The sequence below is a fragment of the Micromys minutus genome (assembly GCF_963924665.1).
Source record: "Micromys minutus genome assembly, chromosome: 14".
Lineage (NCBI taxonomy): Eukaryota > Metazoa > Chordata > Mammalia > Rodentia > Muridae > Micromys > Micromys minutus.
The window spans coordinates 36,128,848-36,141,049 of record NC_137983.1 but is presented as its reverse complement, the minus strand read 5'-3'; positions in this window follow the sequence as shown (position 1 = coordinate 36,141,049).

The following is a 12,202-nucleotide window of genomic DNA, read 5'->3' as shown; positions in this document are numbered from 1 at the left end:
GACACAATGGTATTTCTATACATTTATGCAAAAATGTTTAAAATTCTTTTTCTTTTATCTTTGTTTTTTAAAATGAAGTTTAAAAAAAAAAAAAAAAAATGAGAGGCCAGCCTGAGGTAATCAAACCCTGTCTGGGCAGGGTTAAAGCACTATACCAGGGTTGAGTTACATTGGTTGTTGTTTTGTTTCATTTTAATTAAATATTTCACTTTATTCTAAAAGTTAAAATTAGAAAATTATAAGCAAAAACGAAAAATGACCTGTTTATAAATACCTTTTGGGGAGACATAGAACTGTCTGAATATACTGATTTCTTTTAAGTTTTATCCCTTAGTATTTTTTGAAAAATATGAATGGCTCCTGGTTTACCCATCACTTACTACATGGAGAAGAAAACCAAAAGCAAAATGGAGGAACATGTAGGTAACTGAATAAATGCCAAAATGCAGCTTCTCCCACTGCCTTTGCCTGCTCTCTCATGCTTTTCTCCCAGTACTGCTCAGCTTTTTTTAAGAAAAATTTTTATTACTCTCAGTATTTATATTTGAAATGTTATCCCCTTCCCCCATCCCACTCCCATCCCCCTTCCTCCTTTACTTGTCTTCAAGAAGGTGCTCTAGCTCCCAATCACCCTCTCCACCTCAGTGCTTCAGCATTCCCCTACGTTGGGAAAATGTGCCCTCACTGGACCAAAGGCCTCTTCTCACATTGATGCCAGACACTGCTATCTTCTGCTACACGTGCAACTGGAGTCATGGGTCTTTCAATGCGTGCTCAATGGTTGGTGATCTAGTCCATGGGAGCTGTGGAGGATTTGGTTGGTCAATAGTGTTGTTTTTCCCATGAGGCTGCAACCCCTTCAGCTTCTTTATCACCCCCTCCCAGCACCCTGACTAGGGTCCCAGTGCTCAGTGTGATGGTTAGCTGCAAGCATGCTCAGCTGCATGACTCTGGCAGAGCCCCTGAGAAGGCACCCCTATCTGGTTCCTGCCAGCAAGCACCTCCCAGCATCAGCCAGTGCACATGGGGTGGATCCCCAGGTGAAGTAGCCCCTGAAAGATCCCCTCTTCAATCCCTGCTCTTTCACTTGGTCCTATACCTCATCCGTGTTCTCCCTTCTAAGGACCGAGGCTTCCACATTTTGGCCTTCCTTCTTTTTGAGCTTCATTAAATGTGTGAATTGTTTCTTGGGTATTCAGAGCTTTCTGAGGCTAGTATCCAATTAATCAGTTACTGCATACCATGTGTGTTCTTTTGTGACTGAGTTACCTCATTCAGGATTATATTGTCTAGATCCATCCATTTCCTAAAGTCATTGTTTCTAGTACGTGAGCAGTACTCCATTGTGCAAATGTACCACATTCTCTGTATCCATTCCTCTCTTGAAGGACATCTCAGTTTTTTCCAGCTTCTGGCTATTATAAATAAGGCTGCTATGAACATGGTAGAGCATCTTTGGGACTGCTCAGCTTTTAAAGTGCTTCATTGTTGCCTGGAGCTTCAGAGTTAGAGACTCTGCTGTCATACTACACAAATTTCACTCAAGAGACAGTTTCAATTTTTCACATCCGGGAGAAGTGATATGTTGGGAAAAAAAAACAAAAACAAAAACCTAGGCCCAGGTAGTGGAATAGAACATTACTGAATTGTCCATAAGCTGAGATGTTCAGGGAAGGCCTCTCTGAGGAGGTAATTAACCACCTATAAATTCAGCCAAATGTAAGACTCTGGCTCCATTTTCCTAATGAGAAGATTCCTCTAAAATGGTATTGGTAAAGTGACAGATAAATATGAGATGGCTGTTTTCATTCATGCAATATAATACTTTAGTGTTCTACCAAGTGTCTTTGATACCAATGTCTTGGGGTCATTTAAGCCTTCATATTTATGTTTTATATGTAATTCTTGCTTCTCAGTTTTACTATGACGTGCTCTTTGAAATTTGTGTACACATCCAATACTCTTAAATGAGATCATGTCTTTTCCATGACATTACTTAATATGCTGTGAGTTAAGACTTGAAAACAAGTTTTCCAGTGAAATAATTTGGCCACTCTTAAGCTATATAAGATGTGTGAAATGTTTTTATAATCAAGAGTTTTCAATCAAACGGTAATAGCACTCACTTATTGGATGGTGTAAATTCCTGGTGTATTATGGCTTGGGAATATAGGACTGGTTGGAAACAGTAATGCAACACAACTGCTAATACCAGCACTGGGGAAGCCAAAGCAGGAGGTTCATGAGGTAGAGGTCAACCTGACCTACAGAGACCACGTATCCACTGGTGGTGTAGACCAGTGTTTAATGATACATTCTTAATAGAATTTTTAAGAACAATGTTTAGAGAGAGATATGTTACTAATTGCTTACTTAAAAAACAAAAATTGGTGATTGCTAACATGAGTGTGAAATGTTTCCAAGGTTATAGCTATTCAAGTCGGTGTATAAATTCTGTTCTTTATTACTGTTGTGGGCACAGGGGTAATTGTACAGAGCACTAAGTGAACCAGGAATGTTAACTGCAAGCATGTCTGCTCAATGGAGGAGCATGAAGCCAGATGCTTGTATTACATCCAGAAAGCTGAGAGTGGAGGTTGTTAACTGCCTTGTGAGCTCTTTGCTTTTGGAGACCTCACCCTCCAGGTTTTCATTCTTCAGTTCCCCATATAATGCCTTCAAGGACCCCCTTGTATTACCATCCTAAGTTTTTATTTTTAGCCAAAAAAAGTCTGTTACTTTATAAAAGTCCTCCCCTGAAATCCCGTGGAACTATTTGTCTCAATGCTGCTGCCAGATGTTGTCACAGAAGCTACCTTCAAGATTTTAATATTTATCCCTTTGTTAGGTAACTTTATAGGCATTAAGTATGTTTTTAAAAATAGAAATAACTTATCTTATTCTTTAGTAGTCAACTGAACATGGTTCTTTAATCTCTTGATTTGGGCTAAAAGGTTTTTGTGTGTGTGTGTGTATGTACATCAATCTTCATAACATCCCTATAAACAACTATGTAATTGTATGGTATAAGTTCATTCAAAGTGTTCTTGAACTTTGTGTATGGATTTTACCCACACACACACACACACACACACACACACACACACACACACACACATATATATATATATATGTTTAAAGTTTAAAATTGAAGCCTAAGGCTGAACTTGAGTAGTAGTATGCTTTCATAGTGTATGCAAGGCCTTGGGTTCTGTCCCCAACAGAAAAACAATGAAAAACAAAAGTTAATTATGAGGTTTTAAAAGCTAATCCAGTGGTGTGATGTTTTATGTTTACATAAATTAGAATTGTCTGCATGCATGGGCTTTTAGTCTTTGCTTAAGCTCCTTTTGATTACATTTGGTGACTGTAAGGGCTGGAGAAATGGTTCAGTGGTGAAGAGTAAAGGGTTTAGATCCTTGCTTCCACGTAAAATGTCAAGTCTGGTGACACATACCTGCAATCCAGTGAACTGGACCTATGAGTAAAGGCACCTGCTGCCAAGCCTGACAGTTTGCTCCCTGCAGTTCACATTTGGCAGGAGAGAACTTAACCCTTCAAGTTCCCCTGTCAAGTTGACTAATACCCACACCCGTGCCTTGGCACACACATGCCTACACAGATTACAAAAGAAAAAATTTAAAGCACTCCAGAAGAAAATTTTAATATGGGGATTAATAGTAGTTTGCTTGATTAAAGCTTAGCATTCCGGTTGGAAAGAAGTATCTAATACTCTTTTTTTACTCCGCAGTATGATGGGCATTTGGCACAGCCAATAAAACATTTCTGAGTAGTGTGGGGCAAGTATGCAAAGCCAACCATTACAGTGAGATAGTCTGGTGTAGATACCATATGGGGAGAACTAAAGCGGCATCCTGGTGGACATGGGAGTATTTCTAAGAGTGAAGCCAACCTAAGCTGAGTCTTGAACAGTATGAGTTCCACAAACAGCTAAGGTGTTTACATCATTCCTTAGTTTGGGTTTTATTTCTGAGAAGAGAATCAAGGACATTTAATTGGAGCCAGCTTACAGGTTCAGAGGTTCAATCCATTATCATCATGGCAGGAGGCATGGCAGCATACAGGCAGACATGGTGCCAAAGGAACTGGGGAGTTCTACATCCTGATCCATGGGTAGCCGGGAGAAGACTGACTCCTCCCACATTGGGTAGAGCTTGAGCGCTGGGAGCCCTCAAAGCCCACCTAACAGTGACACTTCTTCAAACAAGGTCATACATAGAGAAGGGTTGGATTGCAGCGTTTTTGTAGTTTAAAGCATTTTGGGAAGATGCTGGGTTCAAAGACAGGCTTTCTCTGCTTAAGAGCCCTGAATGTCCTTGAATTCACTCTAACCTAGGCTGGTCTGGATCTCACAGAGATCTACCTGGGACTTAAGACATGTCCCACCACCACCCCACAGTTAAAATCATTCAAATGATGTATGTAACATGGGAAAATAAAAAATAACACACACCCCATGAAAAGACTGCACTTGCTGAACACATTGTCAACGAACATCTACCAAAACACCAGCCCAACCACACAAAACCCGTGAGTGGAAAAGTTGTGGAGACGTCTCAACAATACCCCTTAGTTCTGCTAGGAGAACTACTGACTACCAGTGTCTTGGGATGGGGATGAAACATAGGGCCCCATATATGCTAAGAAAAAGACTGAGCTACACATCCAGCTTGTGTGGCAAAGTTTACTGATTGCCAAGTCCAGTTAAGTAGTGGTCATAAGTACTATTCAACCGGTCTCCCAAACTACTCCCAAAACCCTCAACAGGTATTGTGCTACTTTAACTAGTCCCTTTCTCGGTGACCAATCAAAATAAGTTAAACTATCATACAGACCCAGGCATAGAAACTGAAAGCCTAATGAGGCAATAAAAAGTAATTTCGGGTGAAGTGGGAAGAAAAAAGCATTTGATAGTGGGAGTTTCTGGGTATGTCAGGTGTTTTGCTATGGCTGACTCCCATGAAAGCATATGCCATGTTTGCAAAGAATCTAAGGGCTCAGTGGACAGTGGCAGTGTGCTTGCATAGGTAGTTTTGCAACGCTTTGTAACTCTCTTCACTTTGAGAACGGCATAGCAGAGAACTAGAATGCCACCCGGTTCTGGTCATTCCCATTACTACTATGGGGCAAGCCTGGCACTTACGGTGACAGTGATGGGCAATTTTAGCCATAGGAGAAACTTGTAATTCTTCCAAGTCCTAAATCCAGTGCAGGTGTTACAGTGACTCCTGTGCAGCAGGATGTCATTAGTGAAGAAACTGCATGCTTCTGTAGGCTTAGTGCTAGAGGCAAGCACCTTCTTGAGAAGTGGCCAGTTTTCTTAAGCTAAGAGCTAAGGACCTGAAAAGACATATTAGTCTGTGGTCCTGGTAACCCCTTGGATAGTAGACAGTCACAAGAGACAGAGATCACTTTGTGCAAAATACAGAGGTTAGGTAGCAGAGAGTCTGCCCTTTGGAGTGTTCCATGCTAGGTGGCTTTATTATCTGCATATTGTAGCAAATGGAGCTACAACTCTAGCTCTGAATTACATGGCTTCCAGAACGGCATCCATACCATAGTTGGTTTACTGCTGTTCAGAACTGAGTCCAGTGCACCGAGATCCCTCGTCTCTGTCCTTTTCCCATGAGGTATCCTTCAAGGAGGGTAGGGATGGGTTAAAGCACTAAGGCCAACAGGGGTGCCAAGTGCCCTCCATTCTTAAGTGTAGAATTCAGTGCCATTAGGTTCCCCTGCTTTCGAATACACTGAAAAGAAAACACTTGAGCTTGGATGTCCTTTTCCCCACAGACCACTGGGGAGCATCTAGCCTGATTGACAGCCTGCCCAGTCTACGGGCTACAAAGAACACTGGGCCAGGAGGAAGCTTAAGCAAACTCTTGACAATATATATTTTGGCCACATACAACATGGACAAGAGGAACTACAAACATCCATTTCAAACCACTACCGTCAACCCAAGAGGATTAAACCAGGAAGAGACGATGCAATGTTTTTCCCCCTCACATATCCAGCTCAGGTTTTTCATATTTCTTAATATGTTCATTTTTTTAACCGCTCATCAGTATTTTCTGTTTTGTAATCAGATTTTATCTCTTGTTCACAACTTTTTATTGACTCTGGACTCGTGCTTCTTCCTTTCCTTACCACATCCTTTACTTTGTCCTTCTGTTACTGTTTTATTTCCAACGTCACATTTCCTTTACACCTTTTTAGAGTTATGGGTATATGGTGAGTGCACTGTCCTCTTCAGACACCCTAGAAGAGGGCATCAGGTTCCATTACAGATGGTTGTGAGCTACCCTGTGGTTGCTCAGGACCTCTGGAAGAGCAGTCTGTGTTCTTAACCGCTGAGCTATCTCTCCAGCCCTACACTTGTTAATTTGAGTGTGATGAACCAAACCTTGTGTCCCTAGGCTGAAGCCCTGCTGGTTGTAAGATCTTAGTATGTTCTTGAAGGTTATTTGCAAGTATTTTTTAAAGAGTTTTTTAACTGAAACTTTTTTCATGCAAAATATTCTGATCATGCTTTTTCCCTTCCCCATCTCCTCCCAGATCCTCTATGTTCACAAGGGAAATTAGGCAGTAGTTTTTGTTGTGTCTTTTTCTGATTTGGGTAGCAAAATAATGCTTGCTTTGTAGACCCAGTTTGGCAGTATCCCTTCTCTTTCTATTTTGTAGAATATCTCAGGGGCTTTCAGGTCCCGCTTGTGGTTTAGTAATGAGGGCACAGAGATATCTATACAATTTAAGGCTGTTGGCCTTAATGGGGTCGTCTCTCAGCTAGCTTCTAATTTAACACGACTTAAAACTCTGAGCAGCTTTCACTACTCTAACCCCTGCTCCAGATGCCAGCCCTATAGTTATCAAGAGCCATGTTCCTTTCTTACATCCAAAAGCTATTAGCATAGTGGGACAGGTTCCACGGTTTACTCATTCTGAGTGAATCTGTGCCCAATCCATATCTTAGTGTTGCCAGTTTGCCAGATTGACCTCCCTCACAGCAGCTGGCTGTATAACGTGATCTCAGAGAATCCTCTTTTGGGGCAGATGATGAGGAAGCAACAAACATCTACATATGCTGCTATCCTGGCAGATTCAGCAGAATGCCGGGACATACTTTGCAATACATGGGGTGACTTGTTCCAGCAGTAGGGTAGTAGCTTGAGAAGTATCAGTGTTCAAAGTTCATTAGAGGCAGCCTGGTGTGTTAGTGCACACCTTTAATCTCAGCACTTGGGAGGAGGCAGATGCAGGCAGCTCTCTGAGTTCCAGCACAGCCAGAGCTACATAGAGAAACTGTCTCCAAAACAAAGTTTGTTAAAGGCATGCCAATTGGAGAAGTTAGAGGGCTCCAGGTCCGTTCGTGTGCACTCCTGCTGAAAGTGTTAGAGGACTTGGAACTGACCCTCTTCTCTCAACCCTTGAGACTCTCTGCCCCTCCTTGGTTTACATCTTCTGTAACCCTACCCACTTGTAACTGCTAAAGTTAGTAGAAGACTCAGGACTTCCATCTTTGCTGTACATTTCCACTGCCTGGCACATCCCCAAGGCTGGTGAAACACAGGAACAGAATCTCTTGCCCCTACCTCAAACTCCTTTTGCCTATTCAATAAATGGTGCTGGCCAACCAATATCTGCCAGCAGAAAAGTGAAATTAAATTCATATCTTTTGCTTTGAAAAAAATCAATTCAAAAATGGATCTAAGGCCTTAAAGTATGAAACAGTCAAACTTCAGAAGAAAAAGCAGACATTAGGATAGGCAAGACTTTCTGAACATAAAACCAGGAACTTGATATGGTTTGACATAACTGTAGCCATTTTTTGTATGTAGGTTGCTCCTACGGTGAAATCAAGTTCATCCATTTTTTAGAAGTTATCTCTCTGACACTAAAGAATGCTACTTGTTTGGTTTTGCACTGGGGGAGAAGGGACTGAGGTGCATATTTTACATACCAAAGCAGATGTGACCTCCAGGTTCTCCCAACATCCCTCAATTTCTGCCTGGCATACCCTGCCCCCACCCTTTAACTTTCCAGCCTGTTGCTCCAGCTCCAGGAGATCTAGGACATTCTGGCCTCTGTGGGCATCTGCATGTACATACACATACCCGTATGCAGATACAGATCTTGTAATTAAAGTATTTTCTTAAACAACTCTGACAAATTTCACTGTCTGAAGGGAAGTACAAATTGATAAAGAAGTTATGGAAGCCAGTTGAGAGGTTCCTCAAAAGAATTAAAACTACCATAAGATGCACATGAACGAATCCTGGGCACCTACATGGAGAACTCCATACCCTAGCACAGAGATGTGCCATACTCATGTTTATTTCTGCTCTATTCCCTATAGCAAGGAAATGGAGCCAACCTAATTGTCCAGCTGATAATGGATAATGAAAATCTGGTACACAGATAAAATGATGCGCATAAAAATATAATTGCAGGCTGGAAAGATGGCTTAACAGTAAAGAGCACTGTCTGCAATTCCAGAGATCCTGAGTTCAGTTCTCAGTAACCATGTGGTGGCTTACAGACATCTGTCAAGGGAATCTGATGCCCTCTTCTGGTGTGTCTGAAGATAGCTACAGTGTACACATACATAAAATAAATTAATCATATATATATATGTATGTATAATTTCTAGTAAAAGTGTAAAATCCACAGCTTCAAAATGACTGGGTTTTGTTGTGTTTTGTTTCTTTGGGGACAGGGTTTCTCCATGTAACAGCCCTGGCTGTCTTTTGTAGACCAGGTTGGCCTCAAATTCTCAGAAATCCCACTGCCTCCACACTAAATGCTAGCACTAAGGCATGCACCACCATGCCTGGCAGCTGTTTTAAGGATGTGGAGGTTCACTGAGATATGTGAACTTCATGTGGATCATCTCAAAGCATGCTTTTTGTATTTGCAAGGTCTTTACAATAAAGATTTAATTAGTAAGATAATACAGTGTGTGAAATACTTAAAGCATATCAAAGCAGCCTATAAATCTAAGGGAATGAAAAATAATGTAAGGTGTTATAATTTGTTGGCCACTCATTTTACTGTCTAGCCATTCATTTAGTTGGTGTTTTTCATATCACTTGTCCTTTATATTTTATTTTCTTTCTTCTTTTCAAGACAGCATTTCTCTGTGTAACCCTGGCTGTCCTGGAACTCATTCTGTAGACCAGGGTGGGGTCTTGAATTCAGAGACCACCTGCCTCTGCCTCCTAAGGGCTGGGATTAAAGGCATAATTTTTGTGTTTGCAAGTTCTTTACAATAAAGGTTTGGTTTGGTTTGGTTTTTAGTATAGAATAGAGTTTATTCAGGGCATGGGAAGGGGAGTTAAGGCTGTAGGGGCAGAGAGAGAGAGAGAAGTAGAGGCCAGCCACAAGCACATGGGGCAGAATGGGAGAGAGCAAGAGCTACAATAAAGTTTTAATAAGAAAACTATACAGTATGAGATCCTAGAACCATAAAGCAATCTAAAAGTCTAAGGAAGTAAAAAACATTGTGTTATAATTTGTTGGCCATTTGCACTCACTTTAATTACTATCTGTCCATTAACTTAACTATGTCCTATTCATACCATTTGCCCATTTTTGGTGGAAGTGCTCAGTTAGCTTTGTTTAGTTCATTATTGTCTTAGGATTTCTATCCCTGCACAAAACATCATGACCAAGAAGCAGGTTGGGGAGGAAAGGGTTTATTCAGCTTACACTTCCACATTGCTGTTTATCACCAAAGAAAGTCAGGACTGGAACTCAAGCAGGTCAGGAAGCAGGAGCTGATGCAGAGGCCATGGAGGGATGTCACTTACTGGCTTGCTTCCCCTGGCTTGCTCAGCCTGCTTTCTTACAGAACTCAGATCTACCACCAGTCCAGGGATGGCACCACACACAGTGGACTGGGCCCTCCCCCCTTGATCACTAGTTGAGAAAATGCCTTACAGCTGGATCTCATGGAGACATTTCCTCAACTGAGGCTCCTTTCTCTGTGATAACTGCAGCTTGTGTCAAGTTGGCACAAAACTAGCCAGTACAATTATATATTCTAGTTATCAATTTTTGTCAGATACATGAATGTGAGGTGTGTGTGCTCTTGGCGATCAAGACACCATGCTCCTGCTATTAGCCCCACACAAATTGGCAGTTAAAGACTGGGCAAGTGCAGGCCTCAGAAGCTGCCTCTCCACCTGATCTGATACATGGACAATAATGGGTCAACAGCAGTTTCCAGACGTCCTCAGCTACTACCCACCAACAGTTTCCAGCCCCTATGCTGCAGAAATGGATCACTTCCTTGGTTGTCCCTCTATCTTGGTAATGGGAGACCACAGTATACTGGACTTGTGCAAAATAAAACACTCTGCGTTTAAATAATATTCGCGTCTGGGGTGTCATTTCTTCTACGAATCATGGACCCTACCACGCCCTACGCTTGTATACCTGCGTCTTTCCTCTTCTGTCGGGTGGAGGTAGTATTTGCTTTATGGGGCTGTTGGACTGAGGAGAAAGTTGTAAAACGCATAGAATGTACAAAGCACTCTAAAAAGGACTCGATTTTCTAGATGCCATGTGCATCTTGGTCCCAAGACGGTGAGGCAAGAGAAGCAGGCGTGGGCGGCACGGAAAGGCACCTGCGACTGGAGAGCTGCATCGAAATTAGCCCAGTAAGAAGCCAGTCGACAGTGACCGCAAGCCCTTCCCCACAGGCGCTTGCCTCAACAGCTTTCATGAGAAAGGCCTTTCCAGAGAGCAGGGGCTGCTGTGCTAATGATTTATACAGGCCCATGAACCCTAAGGCACAGAGCCCGCTGATAGTTCTTTGAAATGCTTTCCCTTTCTCAACAGACTAGATCTTCTTCCCAGCCCTCTGAACATTCATTCCCACTCTGTACTCTACCTAACCTTGCAGCTCCACCATGGAATATGCATGCTTACCTTCTTAGGCCTTACCTCAAAAGACAGGATTCTCTCTTTTCCATCTCTCTCCTGGTCAAAATTGCAAAGAATCATGCCCACCTCCAGCCTGTTCTCTCAAACTGACAAATTGGTCTTTGAGCTTCCTCTGTTTACAAATCCTCTCATTAATAAGACAGAGACCCCATAAAGAGAACTCTGAGCTCCCTGGCAACAGCCACACTTCCCAAGGAAGGCCCCTAGGTGTGGAGGGGCATGCAGTAATCCCAACTCTCACCAGGCTGAGGCGGGGACATTGCAGGCTCCAGTACAGCTTGTGGCACACAGTGAGAACTGTCTTGGGGTGGCAAGTATGGGGCACAGTATTCCTATCTCCTCTATGGCACTACCGAGTACTGCCAGCATTCACTCGGGGTTTATAAAGTCAACTCAAAACTCTTGTATTCAAAGTTTTCTAACTCCTTCCCTAACCTCCGTCTGTGTGTTCCATTTCTCCTCAGGCCATCCGTATTGTCTGAACTCAAGGAAACAATTCTTAATTTCATTCTAAGCATGGATTAGGCAGTCCTTTAACCTGTGCACTCTAACCTGAGATGGCAGTCATTGTCACAGCTCTTCTCCTGCCTCTCCCGCGCTCTCTCTCCCCGTCTCCTTTCCCCTTTTCCAGGCAACTTCAAAGGGGAGAAAGGTTAGAGTTCAGCTCAAGTGACACACTGATTTCATCCTCTAGAAGGAATAAGGAACGTAGCCTGTTGCTGTACTACTGAGGCATGGTGTGTAGCAGGTGCCTGTAATCCCATAATTTGGAAGGTGGAGACTGGAGAATTTGGAGTTCAAGGTCATCCTCAGATACAGAGCAAGTAGCCAGCCTGGAATGAAAGAAACCTTGTCTTAAACAAGGATTGCAGAGATGGTTGGGGAGCAGGGCTCTTGCCTACAAGCCTTGCAATCTGAGTACGATGCCTGAGCGGCTGGTTTTGTGTCAACTTGAGACAAGCTGGAGCTATCACAGCAAAAGGGAGTTGAGGAAATGTCTCTATGAGATCCAGCTGTAAGGCATTTTCTCAACTAGGGATCAAGGGAGGAGGGCCCAGCCCATTGTGGGTGATGTCATCCCTGGGCTGGTGGACCTGGGTTCTATAAGAAAGCAAGCTGAGCAAGCCAGGGGAAGCAAGTCAGTGAGTGACATCCCTCCATGGCCTCTGCTTCCTGACCTGCTTGAGTTCCAGTCCTGACTTTCTTTGGTGATGAACAGCAAGGTGGGAAGTATAAG